Source organism: Bactrocera oleae, chromosome 4 (genome assembly GCF_042242935.1).
Source record: "Bactrocera oleae isolate idBacOlea1 chromosome 4, idBacOlea1, whole genome shotgun sequence".
Lineage (NCBI taxonomy): Eukaryota > Metazoa > Arthropoda > Insecta > Diptera > Tephritidae > Bactrocera > Bactrocera oleae.
Genome location: NC_091538.1, coordinates 14,450,393 through 14,470,872, shown reverse-complemented (window position 1 = coordinate 14,470,872; position 20,480 = coordinate 14,450,393). Strand labels below are relative to the sequence as shown.

At 32.7% G+C, this 20,480-nt stretch overlaps 1 protein-coding gene across 2 annotated transcripts in view; it reads right to left on the bottom strand.

Annotated features, from left to right (window-relative positions):
* Fa2h (Fatty acid 2-hydroxylase) overlaps window positions 1–11,872 on the bottom strand; it is a 29,652-nt gene extending 17,780 nt beyond the window's left edge. The window contains exon 1 of one of the 2 annotated variants that reach the window (XM_014235335.3): window positions 11,023–11,872. The gene's annotated coding sequence lies outside the window, so the exon portion shown is untranslated. Of the gene's footprint in view, window positions 1–3,786; window positions 3,837–11,022 lie in introns of those variants that run through there. The other variant, XM_070109110.1, reaches the window with a different exon arrangement.
* Between the last annotated feature and the right edge of the window lie 8,608 nt (window positions 11,873–20,480).

Below are 20,480 nucleotides of genomic sequence, written 5' to 3'. Positions count from 1 at the left end.
CCCTAGTTTGTCAATCTGTATGGTCTAATATTTAAACTCGGTGAGACTATTTTTGTGATGACAGCATGTTCTTGTGCCAAAAATGGATAAAATCGGGTGAATATTTTCCGCAACCCACATATACCTAATATAAATATTTTCGAGCTCCGTTTGACTTTATACCGCATTTATCGGTCAATATGTAAGAAATCCTAATAAATTTTAGAAAGAATCTCTTTCTACGAACGGTGTGTCATCTTGCCTAAAATGGATCAAATCTCCTAGTTTAGTTTAAAGTTTTGCCAATACCTTAAAGTATTTCCTTGCGAGAGTATAAAATGTGCGGTCACACCCGAACTTGGCACTTTCTTACTTGCTATTTATACATATCTTATATAATTGCTCGATTTTATAATTTTTTTATTATAGTTAATATAAAAGGAATTTTGAATAAAATGATAAAATAATATTTAATATAAATTATTGTAAACAATTTCATAAGCATAAAAGAAAACGCAGCGCTAGCATCAAAGACTTTCAGCTATACTCTGAAATTCATTTTTTAGCCCTCGTAGTAATGCAGATAACCCAGCCAGTTACAATTGTACCTCTCAATATTACATCATTCATATACATACATACTTACTCGTACATAGGACGGCAAAAATATTTATAAGAGCAGTGGTCATACAAATATGAATGATTGTAAAATATTTTGCGATAAGATAAGCAGTGCAAATACATGCATACAAATGCAAGTACATATACATAACATACAAATATATAAGTATGTATATATATAGCACAAACAATATTTATCAACATTAAATTACTTGGCTTAGTTTCGGTCTTGCAAAACTAGGTGCAAACCGACATTATGCCTACATGCATGTATCTATCCCCATATGTATGTATATACCATACATATAATATATACTTGTATAATATATGTGTCTGCTAAAGAAATGTTTATCGCGTGCAACAGCGATGCCGGCGTCGATAACATAAATTATTTTTACGCATATAAAATGGGGGACTAAATACTTTGCCATTGGAAATGACTAACCAACGATGATAATGCGCATATTTAGGTGCGTAAAAGCACATATGTATATACAAGTATGTATATAGTAGCAATAAATCACATACATGTACAGACTGCCAGCAAATAAATTATGCTTTAAATATATATAATAAGTATTATTTACGTACATATGTGTATACGTGGCTTAAGTTAGGTTTCCTATATATATCTAAAATTTAGGTGAAAGCGTTTAAAATTTGAACTTTTTACTCTAACATTTCATTGGACTACACGATCATATGACATACATACATTTGTACATTCATATGCACACTCATTGAGACTTCAAAGGTGAGTGCTAGATTAATATAGAAATACTAACACAAAAAAAAATATATACATATACTTGCTATATATGTAAATAAATATACTTTTATATTATATACTTAAATATACAAATATTTATGTACATATATGCGTGCTTATTTTCATATTTATAATTTAGTAACGAAATTGACAAGAAGGTTGTTTTAGCATAATCGATTACACATTCCTTGAAATGTGGTTTAAGACAGCGCTGATCACATACGCTGTAGTAAATAGATCGTGCCGTATTTTGTTAGATTGCGATAGTATTATGCAGTTCACGTTTCATTTAAATCATTACAGCAACAGCTGATGGACGAACGTAAACAAATAAACGTGACGCGTGTATGAATGAAATCAAATGAATATTCCGTAAAAAAGGGACAATAGTACAAAAAATAATGAAAATAGAAAATATGTACATATTTTTTTTAAATTAAAACAAGAAAAAACGTTAACTTCGGTTGCACCGAAGCTATAATACCCTTCACAAATACAAAGGCTCCTTACAATTACTTGATTCCGATAGTTCAATTAGTATAGCAGCTATATGATATAGTGATCTGATCTGAACAATTTCTGCGGAGATTACATTGTTGCCTTATACAACAACCTGTGCCTAATTTCGTGACGATAACTCGTCAATTAAAAAAGTTTTCCATGCAAACACTTGATTCCGATTGCTCAGTTTGTGTGCTAGCTATATGCCACAGTGGTCCGATATCGACCGTTCCGACAAATGAGCAGCTTCTTAGTAAGAAAAGGACAGGTGCAAAATTTCAGATCGATAGCTTAAAAGCTAAGGGACTATTTTGTATTTATTTATTTATTATATACAGACAGACGGACAGACAGACGGACATGGCTAAATCAACTCAGCTCATCATGTTGACCATTTATGTATATAGTTTCCTTCTAGGTGTTACAGAAACTTAATATACCCTGTTCAGGGTATAAAAATAATAAACTTTGCATTGAAAGTGGGTTAAGCACACACAAAGAGCAAAAAAACCCCATTCATTTTTTTAAAGACGTAGTTGAGTTACATATCGAATAGTATTGTTATAGTAAATATTCAGGCAAGTTCCAGAAGCCGAATTAAATTGATATGGCTTTGTTTTTACAAACCGAATGATTTCGTTTATTTCGCATCGAAATATCTGTTTGAAGCAAATGTCATTTGTTTTCATGGTAATATGTAAATAATTTATTTTCCAAAAATTTAAAATTTCTCGAATAAACATGAGTGCTGCCGTGAGAACATTACAAAATAAAGGCTTCATGTTATAAAGCATTCGTAGACATTAAAGATATAAGTCAAATCCGTTTAAAGTTGCTGTTGTACGGTTGAATACCATTATTGACTATTTTATATTTGTGGTTAGCTTTGTATCATATTAGCGAAAACGTAACACCATATATGAAAGGCAGCAGAGATTTCACTTTCTCTGCAACAGGAAGCAGTCGTTTAATTAGGAAGAAGCAACATGCCAAAAGTACTTAGTTGACTAATAGAAGTTTCAGAACCCACATTGTTTCCAGGGTTTTCCAATAAGAGTGATATGATTGTTTTTCCTTTTTAACTAAATTCAAATGTTTCTTATTTAATATGAAGTACAATCTCTACAATTAAGTTTTGAATATAATATTATTCAAATGGCTTCCATGACTACTTTTGCAGGAACGAATTCGATTAACCCAATTTTCGAGTACTTTTTCCACTAAATCAAATCGTATGTCTTAAATAGCACGATCAATATGGACTTCTGAAGCTTGAAGAGAGTCTGGCTTATTGCTAAAGACCAATAACTTCAAATCACCCCACGAGAAGTAGTCTAATGGTGTTAAATCATAACTTCTTGAAGGCCATTCAATGTCACAATTTCTTGAAATTATTGAATCTCCAAACTTTTCAAACTTCGCAATAATTCGGTTGTTGCACGTGCTGTGTGACACGTAGCGTCGTCTTGTTGGAACTGGCTGTTGTCAAAATCAACTTCTTCCAATTGCGGCTATTACAAGTTGGTTGTCATCGATCTATACTGCTCTCCATTGATAGTAATGGTGTCACCAGCTTCATTTCGAAAGAAGTACGGACCGATGATTCCACTAGACAAAAAATCACACCAAACTGTCGATTATTTCCAATATGATCAGGCGCCCAGGCGAGTCTGATAATAAAGTATAGTAATGCTATTGATAGTGAGGACCGAAACTTCTTAACTAAGTTTGAGCGCACAGTAAGCGAGCCCAAAGCTAGTATTACCGCAGTGCTGTCGGAGTGAATGCTCACCTCACTGAAGGAAGACTGAACTTCTCGGCAGTACGTCTACCGCCACCTTATAGCAGCCACTTCTGCTTGAAAAATACAAGAGTGATGTGGTATGCTGAAGCTAAAATTAATGGAGAGCTCTTACCAAAAACACTCTCTTCAACCTTCCTCCGCCCACTTATTCTTTCTTAGCATCTGCGGAGAAAAGAAATCACAAGATATACATTTTTCGTTTTCAAATTACATTTAAATATGTGAATTTGGTTTTAAGAAGAAGGTATTTCATTTCGAAATCGCTTCAAAAAATTATTCGATATCTGGAACAGGCAAATTCGATAATGGCTGATTACTTAAAAGGAACAATTCAATGTATATCGCATTCAAAAGCTGAGAAAAATTCTAAACATTGGGCCGACTAGTTAATTTTTGAAGCGTTGAAATTTTTAAAAATCATAACTCCAAAATATTTTGTATGAGTCGAAATAAATTACGTGTTTTTGACTTAAAGAACATAAAAAAATGTTTGAGTGCAAATTTTGTATGGAATAGCTCATTTACAGTCTAGTTTTGTAGCAAACCTGGCACGTCTTCTTTTCATTCATTTTAATAGAGGGTTGGTATATTTAGAAGTTAAATTTTAACTACAACACTGTATATCCTCTTTATATATTTTTTACTTATGATTCTAAAATCGTGATGTGTAGTTGCTCACGTTTCTACGCTACAAAAAAAATAGTGATCTGAGCAGTAACAACTTGAATAAAGATAAGAAAGCTTTTATACGTAATATAAATAGAAACGATTGCCGTTGAATCATTGCTAGTGACCTGACTTTTTGGGATTGCTCAAGCCACTTGACAGCAAGTCAATAAAAATACCTCATAATTTGTACACGTACTGTCACTGAATAAATATTTAATTAAGCTCTATAAGGATTCTTATTGCGAATGTCATTATGATATACTGTATTTACGATGTTCTATATAGCTGTATTTACGATGTTCTATATAGCTGTACTCAAGTGCTTTTATGTAATATAATATGTACAAGCCTATCTGAAAAAATTGTAGCGTTTTGTTAAATTATTAATCTTGTTATCATTTTTTTTTTGTTTTTCAATCGGTAGTCGAATATGTACACATACAAGGATAAGAACATTATGACATAAGTCAAGATGTACTTACGTATTAAATTTCAAATACATTTGACGCAATACGCTTAGAATCATGGACATTTAGCGTAAAACGTGAATCATCATATTTTATTATATATATATATATACATATATATACCTACATAGATTACGGTGTGACCATATTTAATGGCCAACACCTGCGTTATTTGCACTAACTTTTTGCCAGACATACCGATGTTTACATATTTATAGAACGCATTGATGCCCAACCCCATGAATGAGGTCGAATACGCATGTGTTTGTAGTGGTAAATAATCTTGTCGTTGCATGTTTGTTGTTGTTGTTGTGATTTTTGCGCTTAAGTGTAATTGCATTTTGCAATTAATTGCAAATGGAGTAGCGAGACTGACATTAGCCAATTGAATACAAGGATCCAGTCCATATGACTATGACGGCAATAAACATGCAATGCAGACATACTTACATACATTTGTACATATAACAGTATATGCATACATAATTGTACGTAAGTATATATGTATTCATACACTGTTACATGCAGTCGTTTTCATTGATTTAGTGATTGATTTGCGAAGCAAATAAAAGTTTTCGTTGATGATTTAACCATACCACTCCCAGCAGATCCACTACTGTTTACTCCACGGAAAATACGAAACTAAGCAATAAAATATAGATATTTTGCATAAATTTAGGATTCAAATTATGTCTAATATATTTTTATATTGTAGTTTTTGCACAATATTTCAATAACATTCATTACAATATGCAAAAGTGTGACACGACGTATACTTAATCTATCTGTCAACATTCAATAATCCTTCAATGTGGGAATTTCGACGTCACAAAACGATTGATGTGACGAGGGGTGCATGTGTTTTAATTGATTTGTGTCATGTTTTCATACTGTTTAGGAAATGAATCATAAGTTTTTTATTAGATATAATAATTTTGAATAAGGCGATATGCGCTTAGAGGCAAAGTGTGATCAAAAAATATTTTTTATTTTTATTTCTATTATATTATCAATCTATTATTTTTATACTCTCGCAACCTGTTGCTACAGAGTATAATAGTTTTGTTCACCTAACGGTTGTTTGTATCACCTAAAACTAATCGAGTTAGATATAGGGTTATATATATATAAATGATCAGGATGAAGAGACGAGTTGAAATCCGGGTGACTGTCTGTCCGTCCGTCCGTCTGTCCGTCCGTCTGTCCGTCCGTCCGTGCAAGCTCTAACTTGAGTAAAAATTGAGATATCTTTATGAAACTTGGTAGACATGTTTCATGGTACCGTGAGACGGTTGGTATTGCAGATGGGCGTAATCGGACCACTGCCACGCCCACAAAACGCCATTAATCAAAAACAAATAACTTGCCATAACTAAGCTCCGCAATAAGATACAAGACTGTTATTTGGTACACAGGATCACATTAGGGAGGGGCATCTGCAGTTAAAATTTTTTTTAAAAAAGTGGGCGTGGTCCCGCCTCTAATAGGTTTAATGTGCATATCTCCTAAACCGCTAATGCTATAATAACAAAATTCACTGGAAGCAAATATTTTTAGCACTTCTATTGACGGTGTGAAAATAGTTGAAATCGGGTGGCAACTCCGCCCACTCCCCATATAACGGTACTGTTAAAAACTACTAAAAGCGCGATAAATCAAGCACTAAACACGCCAGAGTCATTAAATTTTATCTCTGGGATGGTATGAGATGACTTTATAGGAACCGCGTTCAAAATTAGACAGTGGGCGTGGCACAGCCCACTTTTAGGTGAAAACCCTTATCTTGAGATCTGCTTAACCGATTTCAACCAAATTGCAACCTGTTGCTACAGAGTATAATAGTTTTGTTCACCTAACGGTTTGTATACCCTAAAACTAATCGAGTTAGATATAGGGTTATATATATATAAATAATCAGGATGAAGAGACCAGTTGAAATCCGGGTGACTGTCTGTCCGTCCGTCCGTCCGTGCAAGCTCTAACTTGAGTAAAAATTTAAATATCTTTATGAAACTTGATAGACATGTTTCTTGGTACCGTGAGACGGTTGGTATTGCAGATGGGCGTAATCGGACCATTGCCCACAAAACGCCATTAATCAAAAACAAATAAATTGCCATAACTAAGCCCTGCAATAGGATACAAGACTGTTATTTGGTACACAGGATCACATTAGGGAGGGGCATCTGCAGTTAAATGTTTTTTTTTGAGTGGGCGTCCTATAATAACAAAATTCACTGGAAGCAAGTGTTTCTAGAACTTCTACCTACAGTCTGAAAATAGTTGAAATCGGGTGGCAACTCCGCAAACTCCCTATATAACGGTACTGTTAAAAACTACCAAAAGCGCGATAAAGAGACATTAAATTTTATCTCTGGGATGGTATGTGATAACTTTATAAGAACCGCGTTCAAAATTGGACAGTGGGCGTGGCACCGCTCAATTTTAGGTGAAAACCCATATCTTGGGATCTGCTTAACCGATTTCAACCAAATTCGGTGTGTAACGTTCTTTTTATATTTCTATGTCATAGTTCGAAAATGGACAACAATCGGACAACAACCACGCCTTTTTCCCATATAACACCATTTTCAATTCCATCTGATTCTTTCACATTCCAGTATGCAAATCAAGCAACAATGAGTGTATCGGGGTAAAACTTTGCGTGAATAATGCTTTTAAAGTATGCCATCTTGTGACCAAAAATTGTCTAAATCGAACCAAAACTGATCAAGCCCCTAAGTACTAAATATATGGACCCCAGTGCCTATAGTTGACCTTCTACCGAAAATATCAGTCAATCCACAAAGAAATCTCAAACGAGTATACCATTTGACTTTGCGAGAGTATAAAATGTTCGGTTACATCCGAACTTAGCCCTTCCTTACTTGTTCTTGTTGTTTTTGTGTTTTTTTATTTGTTTGTTTTTATTACGACCAAAATAGCAGATAACCTCAAAGTCGTCTAAACACGGCAGCGTATTATTGTGATAAAATGTAGAACAATTAGGCTATTTTTCACACTTGTTAGCGAGTACTTCAAGACCGTTACCATTTTAATTGCAAATCTTTTTGTTTCTATCGTTCACACATTCTCGCCAATGAAAAGAAAAAAAATCGAACACAACCAATTCGCTAAAAAATTAATATTGCGCAATATTTGCAGGCATATACTGCACATGTATTATATCTTTGGTAAAATGATTTCATTTAAATTACACAAATAAATCGATAGTCGATATAATCTCTTATTGCCTTATAGGCATTGGCCAAAATTGTAGCACGTGCGCTTATTATCTACGAAAAAATTTTATAGCGAATGAATACAGAAGTTATAGCCGATAATTTCATGTCTGAGTAATTGATCGTATGAAAGCAATATGTTATAGTTAGCATATAAGATATAATTGGCTCACTTAACTACCATATATATTATAAAAATGCATTTGTATATTAAATTTCTCCACACTATGGAAGTGAAATATCTTTTAAAAGGCAAAATCATCCGGTGTAAAAAAGTTGGACTGCTAGAGTAAAGGGAATTATATAGAATATATGTGGTAGTTATATGGTTCTAGTAGGGGCCTGCTGCATTCCATTACTTGGTAATGATTGTCAAATGAAGTTAGGCATTCTTTTGTTTTACTCAGAACAGAGATAGATAGATATACACAATTTTGTTCCTAAATATTTTGGTTTTTTCTATTTTATAGAATTTCTTTATACATTCTGCTTTTTTTACCTACAAAATGCTGATGCAAAGATTATGTAAGCTGGTTAAGTATAATTTTGATCGCTAAATTTTTTAGTACTTTAGAATTATCGACACAAAGCAGAAGATAATTACCCTTCTAAGGTCATAACCATAAGTCTTAAGCTTTGATAGCTCCTTAATTGAATTTTCAGCTTTGCTCATTGACTAAATTTGTCACTGTCTGAAGCGTTTGTTAAAAATATTCCTACAGGGAACTTATATTAGCAATCTAATAGAACAAAAAAACGTTTTTGGAATACAATATTTTTTTTTTGTTTTACTTTCCGGTCGAGTAAATTACGAAATGCACAAGAGATATATATTTGAATAGACAAATTTGATCTAATTATAAAGTAAGCTATTTGCAGAGAGCAAATATATTTTGAATACACTCTTGCATCTGTAAACAAGTATATTGTTTACAACAACAGTATAAATACTTATGGTAATGCCAAATTTCTACTTAAGTTGCATATTTGATCTCATTTATTATTGCAATAATTTAGCGATAATATGCAAATGTCTTGAATGCAATATTTAATTAAATAGCAATAAGTACTGGAATTTCCTTAAATGTTAATTTTTTATTTCGTATATTATTAGTCTCCAAAGAGGAATAGGAAAGTATAAAAATACATATGTATGTATATAATTTATGACGATGAATTTAATATTTTTCATACACGCTCAGCATAGCTTAAACACAAGCTCGCCTTGAAGCTCGGTGTATGTTGAAGAGATTGCAGATTTCTGCTTCAGTTTGCTTACACAAGCAAAATATATATTCAAGATCTGTGTATACGTTTGGCAAATCAAGCGGTAAAGATAACAGTTGGATATATTTACATTTTCATATATATACGAGTATACTCAATAGAAAGCAAACTGAGAATAATACTACAAGACTGCGCTGAAATCGGGCGAAGATTCAAGATTTTCATTCAAGCAGAACCTGTATCCCAGATGTCAACTAATTACTACAAAAATAAGGATTCAAAAGCTCCCGGTACTATGACTACATGTTTGTTAACTTCTGCTGCACACAAAGCTGTAATACCCCCACAGTTGCATAGCATAAAAGGTTATATAAATATCTTATTTTAATTTTGATAGGTCAGATTGTATGTTAGCTACATGCTATAGTAAACCGATCTCAATAATATGTTAGAAGATTATAGCGTTGTATTGGGTAATAATCTATGCCAAATTTCGTGAAGATATATTGTGAAATAAAAAAGTTTTCCATACAAGGACTTGATTTTGACTGATCGGTTTGTATGACAGCTATATACTATCGACACACCAATTATTTATATATACACGTTTTATGGTCTACGACGTTTCCTTTTGGGTGTTACAAAGTTCGTGGCAAACTTAATATACCCTCTTCAGGATATAATTTGTAAAAAAAAAAGGTATTTGCGAGTTGAAAACGTTTATAGTAAGTGAAATAGTATAGTGTATTACATTGCAGTATAGTATTTCTATGAAGAAATATCTACAATCGGTTCAGACATTACATTTTTCTTGAAATTATATTGATATATGTATCTTGAAAGCAGAATAATACCAAAAAATTAAATTATTACTGTGATTGTAATCACTGTTCTGAAATCCAACCTAGAATCACTTTTGCCAACGAAAACGACTTTGGGCTATATATGCAATTGAGTAGCAGTGCTCTTTTGATGAATAAAATACTTTATAAGTCTACTGATAGGTTCGCTCCACCTTGTATTTAACTATACCTATAGTGTAGAAAAATTGATTATGCCAAATTTGATAAGACTGCTGTGGGAGTGTTCAGAGAAAGTTTCTGCTAATTCAGCTTTCAATATAGCAAGCAATCCATTATAGTAACTATAATCCATTATAAGCTGAACTATTTGGCTTAATGTTATAAAAAATCAGCGACTCTGTAGATTGAGATGTTGTAGGAGTCAGGATCTCCTTGCTATTGGTGGCAGAGGAAAAGAGAATTTTTACATCAAACAGACTAATTGGAGAAGGGCGCTGTTTCAAATTAGAATTAAAAATCTATAAACCACAGATGACACTAGAACCAAAATATATCTCAAATCTCACATACATAAACTCAATACATACATACATTCCGCATTTGTCTACAGAAATCGTAGAAAATATAGAAAATATCATTGTTAATAAACAAGTCTCAGCCTTAGCGATTGCTTCCAACCATTCTATTGATATACTCGTATTAGAACAGGAAAAGTAGCTGTGACCCAATCTTCAGCTTAATATGTATAACTCAAAGCCTAATTCTGTATGTACATATCATAACATTTTTTTTTATTCAAAACATGTGTGTAGTTATGTGTGGTTTCAATGAGCTAAGACCTTCCTTACTTTCATATTTTAAACTGACTCTTGGGCCTTTTTATTCAATATTTCTGAATATTACTCAGATGTACATATATATGATGATTTAATTTACTTACTATAAAATTAGCAATTGCAATCCGGTCACATCTGTCCGACTGCATTCCAGTACAACTTATATATACTATGAATTAATGATTCAACATTATGATTATCTCTGTTCTTGATGATTCAAAACCATTCACAAAAAAAAAAAAAAATCACAAACACATTAGAGCGAACAATGAGGTTTTGTTCCGAAAGCAAGTGCATGTGTAATAAAATACGTTTGTATGCAATATGTTATGATAACGGAATATGCTATATACTCAATGTTTTATTATAAACAACGCCAATGTAGTTTACTGTTTTTAATTGTTAGTTGTAGTTTTGCTATTTTTTGGAAAATTCCAAATTTCTTTTTTATTTTTAGCCACTTTGCATTTTAACTGAGTTAAGAAATTTAACAAATTTCAAGATTTTATTGTATGTTAGCGTATACTTTTGTGGTTTCAAAACATATTTATTAAATCTTGTTTTATTTTTTGTTGTTGTTTATTTACTTTTCACTTTTTCAAACACTTCTAATAAACTTGAGTGAAACCTTATTTTGTAACACAAGTACCGCTACTCTAACTTCTCACTTTACCCACAATTGTCCTACTAAACAAATCAAACTACTTTATATGATACAACAACAACAGCGTAAAAAGTCGAATATGCATATTTTGTTTACTCCGCGATGCTGCTGTGCGAGCAGCTAGCTGTAACCGGCTGATGCGATAACCGCAAATGCTCAAGGAACACTACTAGGTTTTCGCTGTGGAAACCGCGCGACTTGCGACTTTGCGCAGCTGATGAAACCGTGACGACTGCGTAGCCCAGTACTTGAAAGTTTGTGAGATGCCTTTGTCGGTGGCGGCCCGGCTCACGGCTGACGACGCGCCCACCTCACAATTCAGCTACAGTTACATTCAAGACACCCAGCCAGCCACCTACAAACAGCGCTACTATGTAAAGAACTTGTGTGTATGTAAGTATGTAAATGTATGCAAAGAAATAGGTCTAGCCGTCAAGCGATTACGTCAACGAGCTGCTCGTATACGTGATACTAAATAATATAAAAACAAAAAACAAACAATTATTTATAAAAAAAAAACACTAAGTTCTTCATAGAGAAAAATGTTTATAGTAAATGATGCTCCTTATGTTTTAATGATGACGTTAAAAATGAGACTTGTAACCAAAAGTACTGCTGAGTAATGTAAAAACCTAATGGGAGAACAACTGACTGGGGTTTCACTTTTGCTTTCTATTCTATTTTTTTATTTTTTTTGCTTAGTGTTTTTATCGTTCTATTTTGTTGTTTCTTATATTCTTATTTTATTTTGCAATTGCCGGTTGGTGAAATACATATATGGAGTTCCAGCCGGCTTATTGGGAATGACGGCACATACCTGACAGGGTACCCAGCGCATATACCAAAAAAGATTCCTTTATCTATATGTTTGTATGATATGCAAATGCCTTAAAATAACAAAACACGATCATGCTATTATCATTTTTTACATATGATCACGTCAAAGAGGCAAAATAGCACAAATTAGTTTGATATAAACTAAATATATACATACATATATACAATATTAAAATAAGAGTATTTATAAGAAATATTGTACACTCTTAATATATGTGTAAGGTTTTCTTTTTTTCGGGGACTGTCTTTCAAGACTTCAGTAGACCCTAGATAATTAAATAAAATTAATACTAATCAGTCTGATTGACAAAAATTCAATAAACATGCCAACTATGGTAATGCTTATATTTAAAAAGTCACTAAATTGTCGAAAGCCAGCAAAGAAAATTTGTCATTATACTTTTTGTAAACTATGCAAATAACAGTTTCTTATGAAGTTGTTACACCAATTTACAGTCTCTCTCACTGGAAAATCATTAAAGCAATAAAAAATAAATAAATAAAATGTAAGATACTGGATTATCTATAAATTAGAAATATTATAAATTTTTCCCCAAGATAAAAAAAAATGACTGCTGAGTACTCGTAAATGTTATCCTTAGGTCTGTCGTAATTGTAGGGCTGTGTGACTGGCAAAGCTTTTGCTTCAATTTTTAAACTGGCACAAGATCTGATAAAGGTTTCAATATTATATTCAATAAGCTGGAAAAATATTACAATAAAGAAATCGAATATATAAAATTCTCGTATTACGTTGTTTGTTGCCAAACTTCTTCGAATCGGCTGAACCGATTTTGATGAAATTTGGTAGGCTTATCGGGTGTGATAATCGGCCAACATCTATTTTTCATACCTGTAAATGTTTAGGGTGGTCCACCCCATATATAATTATTTTTTTTTTTTGGAAATTTTTTTTGTTTTTGTTATTTTTTCATGATTTAGCATTGAAAATTACATGCAATTCTAAATTTTCACACTTATGCCTTATACCCTATTCCGTTCCATCCACAGATCCACAAGATGACAATTGAATATTATAATTGTAGCATACTATAATTTTTATGCATAGTTTTATCAGGTTCCCGTTGAACACTGAATCAGCAAACATTACGGAGTAGGGATGAAAACGAAGCCGGCTTCCTTTTTCCCACTCTCTATACAGTTTCCGCCAATGTTCAGTTTAATTTTTCAGTACAACTCTCAAGTTAATTTTATTCTTATAGTGAATTTAACATTATTTCTTAGTGCTGAAAATATCTATATCGCAGCCATTGACATTAAAAACTGTTGGGTGTTACCATATTTACCTCTGCTATCTCTTTGAGTAAAACATTCAATACTTGCATATATTAATGTTGAGTTCTGGAGTTCGACTTAATATAAATTTTGAATCGAACGGAATGAAATATGCTTTCACGCTCATCAATTAAAGGATTTGAGTTGGTCGAGATTAAAATCTGTCACAATAAAAATCCGTGTTTTATACCTTATTGTACCCTGAACAGGGTATATTAAGCTAGCAATGAAATTTGTAAGATCCCGTGGAAACGTCGGAGACCCTATAAAATATATGTATATACATAAAATATCAGCATGATGAGCTGAGTTGGTTTAGCTATAAACGTCTGTCTGTCCCTCTGTATATACTAGTCCCTCAGGTTTTGAGATATCGATCTGAAATTGTGTACATCTTCTTCTCAAGAATAGCTGTCATACAAACTGAAGGATCGCAATGAAGTTCTTGCAGGGAAACTTTCTCATTTGACGAGATATCTTCACGAACTTTGGCATAGGTTATTACCTTAAGCAAAAATTAAATATCCGAAGAAATTGTTTAGATCGGATCACTATAAAATATAGCAAAACTTTTTAGCAAAATATCAACTATTTTGTTTCTACCAGGGCTGCAAACCACTACAAAAATCGATGCGGTTCGGTACAGTAGTTCGAACCACTTAGAGAATACTTATACCGGTTCAAGAACCGATTTATGGTTCAGTTCTTTTCAAATAGTTCAGTTTTTTAAAACTGAATACATTTACCACACCTAGTATGGAAGATACTAATAGTTAGTATATACAATACATAGAGCTCTTCTGGGATTTCTTCTTTGCAATTTCGCCAACGATCTTCTCTGAAACGTCGGCGTGTTTCTTTGTATGTGTCCCGCCAAATTTGCTGTATGTTTTCCTTTCATTTTAAATTTGCAATGTATTCACTGACCGTATAGTAATTTTTATCAAAATAAAAGTTTTTGTGTACTGGATTCACACTCGTTTGAAATATATTTACAAAATAATGACTTTAAAAGTATGCCAACCTTCTGAGAGCACAGACGCGCTTATTTGAAATTATGCTACAAACAGTAACCGACATTCCTCCCCTCCGTACTTACCGCCCGTATCAAACCAAAGTTGTCAAAAGTTATGCCCGTAGTTGCAACGCAGAAATCAGTTTTGTTCTCTTTTGTTTTCATTTCACCAATGTTGCCATTTTTCTATTTGTATACACGATTTTTCACACATTTAGTTTTTTAGTTATAATTTTTCATAATGTAAAAGCTCAAAAATAAAATCCAACTGTTAAAAATAGTGTACCTATTAATGAATAAATGTATTCGACTTCAAGTTTATTTTTGAATTACTACAAAATATCGAGATTGGCAGCCCTGCGTTGCAAGAGATTGCTCTCTCACTCTCAGCTCTCTCGTCTCTGCGGGAAAAATTCAATTTCACGGATATATATATATATATACCGTACGGTCTGTAGAAGCGGACGGTAGAAGCGGTGGTGACTGTTCGTTTACATTGCGCTCTCATAAGATAGGTCGTATCAGCTGATTCGGTCCACAGTTTTGCATCGGTGACTGTTTGAAGCATTACAGTGAAAAATTACATCTCATGGTGTTGCTTTCAAGCAAATTTGTGACAGCTTATCATTAGGGTTGCATTTTTAAGCACGTCGTGTGATATTTAATTGAAAAATGCTTATTGGGGATCTTCATTTTGAACCGAAACGAACCATTTTTTGAGTCGTTTCCAGATCGGTTTTTGCATTTCAAATTAAAAAAGCGGTTTAGTTCGTTGTTCGGTTCAATGCCAGTAAAAAGAGGCGGTTCGGTTTGAAAACCGGTTTTCAGCCCTGGTTTCTACGAGTATGTGATTTTATGGTTTATTAAACCACAGTGCACTGCTCAAATGCATACCATATATGGATCAAAAGCTATTAACGAAATTAAAAAATTTTAAACAAATTAGAAAACACAGCAGGAACACTACAAACGGCCGAGAAACAATGTAAACAAAATGATAACATAGTTGCCGGTAGCCGCTTTGACAAGCTAACTTATGCCAATGCGGCATTTTTTTGACAACAGTAAACACGCAAACATTTCTACTACCCACACTAAAATGCCAATGCCACACACACCACGGTAAGAGTAGCAAATAAAATGGAACTGTATATCGCTCAAAATTAAATTTTGATTTAGTGGCATTTTTCAAAACTGATATTCGGTCTCAAAACTTTCTTCCACCATATGCAACTGATCGTGTGTTTTTTAAAAAAACATTACGGTTAAAATTAAATTTCTATGTTATATAAATTTTTTAATATGTTTATTTATTAATAAATTGAAAAAAAGTGTAAATTTTTTCCAAAAACAATTTTCAAGCCCATAAACAATTTTAACAATTCTATTCTTCTACTTCATTCTACCTAATCCTAAGTTTTGTAACCAAATCGAATTTTTAAATGTATAATGATATCAAATCAGGTGGCAACGTCTAAAATGTATATTTAATTAACAATATTATTTTTATATCATTTTGAGCGTTTTAATTTATTTTTTTTTTTTGTAATTTATTGTATTCAATTTAGAAATCGCAAGTGAATGACATCCCTGTTGTGACTTCTTGACCATTTACCCTAGCAAGTAATTATTATTTCAAGTCATGTGTTAATTTTATGAAATAAGAAATATTTGATTATTTAAAATAAGTAAAGTGTTTCCTTACGAAAAAATGCTATTTAAAAGTCAATACAGTATCGACTTGCTTAAAGTAGATTAACATATATCTTGAGCTTAAAGACTCTACCATGCAGAAACTTCTCATAAAATTTACAAGCCGTAATCTTATTGGATTTTCAAATTATACGAAAACACCTAAATATAGGTATTGCAGCTTAAGGGGTTATGCGTAGCCAGAGATATGAAAATTTTGCAGTTTTCTATTAATTTTTTTGGTAGTATATTATTTCATTTTATAAAAGTAAAATCATATCACCATTAAGTGAGGTCTGGACTTGACTTGACAGGAATTTGAAAAAAAATTCATAATTTCATGCTGTTTGTTTAAATCCAGAAGCAAGTTACGAGCGAAGCACCTAGCGGTGATCATCACTAATCGTTGGAGATTCATCGAAAATCAATCGAACAAAAAATTGAGTTGTTTTAATAGATTATATAGTGCCCTGATCGTAGCTTTTAAAGCTATTTTTGCATAGCTTCTATCACGGTCTTTGAGCGTGGGGACTGAATCAAGAAATTCTGTAAACCTAACACGATCACAAAGTATGAGCAAAATGTTTGCATACTTGTAGGCGTATTTTCGCATATCTTAAGCGGCACAAATCAATTGAAGAGCAGTGTGATTCAAAAATAATAATATTTAAGATACAGTTTTTTTAAGAAAAAAAAAAATGTAATTTAATAAAAACTAAATTAATAAAAACAAATTATTCAACATTCAGAGTGCTAATATTAGTAACATTTTTATTATTTTGGCAAATAGCTACCCCACCTTTTGGAACAGTATCTCGTTTGACTTGAACAATACAATTAAAATAAGGTATTTCAATCGGATTATCATTGATAACAAATTTTTATTTACCTTGGCTGGCGATTTCAACGTCAACTTCGCTGATAAAATATCAGAGCGGTTGACAACTTTTCTTTCGGAAAACTTTAATTTGAAAATGAGTTATGATCCACAAGAATCCACGACAAAATATGGGCCACCATTGACGCGGTATTTTCAAGCTATTTACAGAATATCATGTCTTAAACTTATTTTGCTTATTTTAGTTACCATAAACCTATAGTTTCATTGATAAAAATTCCTGAATAAGCTACATGTATTATAAAATAAATAATTATAATTGCATAAGTTGATAAAAAATGCTATGCAATAGCTTTACCGCGGCAGTCTTAAACTTTAAATTTTCAGTGAATATATCTAAGTTATATATTATTACTTTAAGAAAATGCTAAACAAAAACCTTAACCTAACGGCTTAAATTCAAATGTAATTTTCTTTTCCATAATAAACATGCTCATTCGGAAAAACACAATAGGTATATTTACCAACGCAACATTTTCCAGAGTGGCTTAGTGTAATGTACAGCTGTTGTTAAGCGCGTGTCTACTTGTCATCTGACGGCTACTTCCATAACGATATCATAAATTACACTCTTCATTTACATATGTATGTACACACACTACACACTCACCGCACGAAGGAAGCACGTGCTGATGACCAAAGTACGAGTATTGTATTACAAGCATAAATATACATATACATGTATATGTGTGCCTGTGAAAGTATATGTGCGACACACCTTCGATATGGGTGTTTCCTTAGAATTAATTAGCTTTAGCTGCTGCTAATTTCTTGTATCTAACTCATAAAATTATAATTTTTAAAGAAGAAATATTTAATATCACACACTTTAGTGGTAATGAGAAAAAATATCTTCTGCTTGCACTATACGGGTTTGGTTAGCTTCAAAATCGGAAGTTTATATTTTGTAACAATGTCAAAAACACATCAACAAAAAGAAAATTCTTTATATTTCTAATTTCCAATACCCTGAGATTTAAATTAAAAAATCGAGCATACTTTTCCGGCCTGAAAACAGAGAACTTTCGCTGTGGTTGAAATACGAAGAATACGTTGGATGCGACAACAATTCAAAGCCCAATTCATACAAGTTCACATCCTTTACATTGATTTGTGATGAATCGGTCGACTTTTAGCTTGCCCGGTGGTACCTACTTTACTACTTTACATAGAGCTTTGGCATACTAAAATATTCATGAACGATTTGTCAACAACTAGTCAGCTACACCGATTAACTTGATTTTTATTTATTAAAAATCATTTAGTAAATTTTTTAAAATTTTCTTTGGATGCACATTGAGTTCAGCTAATTTCATAAGGCCACTCTCAAAGAAATTCCCGTCCTTATTGACAAAGAACTAGAGCAATCGATTTTCACAAGCTTCTCATATTCGTCATAGACAGGAACAGGTTGTAAACACTTGTTGCCAGATCCAGACTGTAAGATGGATGCACAAAAACCTCCCAACCAAGCTTCTGGCGAGTCACTGTCGATGTATGTGGTCCGACGTTGTCCTGATGGAACACAATTACTCTTCCATTAGTCAAAGCTGCCCGCATCTGGGCGATTGCTACCTTCAGATAGCCCAACTGTTGACAGTACAGATTAAGAGTTTGGCTGTAAAGGCAAAGATAGCAAAACCTTCCTGACCGCTTCTAGCCGGTTGCTTCTTAATGGATTCAATCCTAGTGGCAAAAACAAACTTTTCTGCTCTCATGCTACTATTATGACCAAATTTGATTATTTTTCGAAAGTGTACTCTTACGATAATGTATAAAATAATCCTAATCGAAATGTAATTTATGTAGCTATTTGTTTAGGCACTTAAACTCAAAACAAAAAAAAAAATTTCAAACAGCTTTTCGATATTTTTCCACTTTTTACAGCCACGTGCCTTTTACCAAACATAATATGGCATGTGGTAAATGATATGTGCTGTGTGTATTTGCGTAGATATTGTTTAAAGATTATTTATTAGTTAGCATTAAACGCACACAGACACAAGACCGTGAGTTAAACGAAACAAAAAAAAAAAATGAAAAGTAAGTAAAAGCAAAAACCAACGAAATAATAACTATCGATCAAGTATTGGCAGAGTTAATTGTAGCAATTAAGTGTATGGTCAACTTAAGCTCATGAACGCTGCAACTACATAGACACGGTGACAACACGGTGAAAGTCGCTGTGTCTAGCAAGCGACCAGCAAGTGTCTGCATGCAGTTTAGAATCCTTTACTAGCACTTAAAGACAGTGAAAATGCATGTGGGTATGTACTTTTGTGCGCTTATATGTATGTATTTATATATATGATGTGTGTGTGCGAAGGATGTGTTTAACGCCAATACAACTCGATTGTGACATCGAAAATTAATCATAACACAAAAGTAAACACTACAAATGACAACGACTGATAGCCTACATAAGTACAATACATATATGCATACATACTACATATAATATATATGTATATACATGCGTTTGGGTGTGCGTGTGTATGCGTATATTTGCAGCGGGTGCGAGTAGTTGCAATGCTTTTAGAATAAAGTCTGTTGGTGAATCGATATCCAACGGTTTGGTAGTATTTGCTGTTGTTGTTTGTGTGCGCTGGTCACTCTATCATTAAGTTAGTTGATTGGTTTCATTGGTCGCCGCCTGACATAGTCATTTTGCTGTCATTGGGAATTATTGATGATTTTATAATATCCATATATATAAATGTTAATGTATTTTTTTTTTGCAAGCCCTCAGTGGTTTAATACAAAAATATTATTACTATTATTATTTATATTTTGTTAAAAACATTATAATGTTAGTTAATGACTGCATCAAATATTTACGGTAAATTACAAGTATAATACAATATTAATTATATTAGTTCGAATACACACTAATTGCATAACTTTACACGATTTGGGATTCCAAAACAACGTAAAGCACTATTTATGTTATTCGAGCGGTAATTAGGCAGAAATGCACTCATTTTGGTATGCAAGTTCCAACTGTTTTACAAATAATCAAGAAATATTTTATAGGATTAGAACAGTCGGCGAATTCAAAAAATATTTTTTTTTTGCTTAAAGTTCACTTTAGAGACATAAAGACATTATTCAATAGGTATGTATAATACTGAAAACCGCTGTAGGAGGGAAGCGTTTGGCT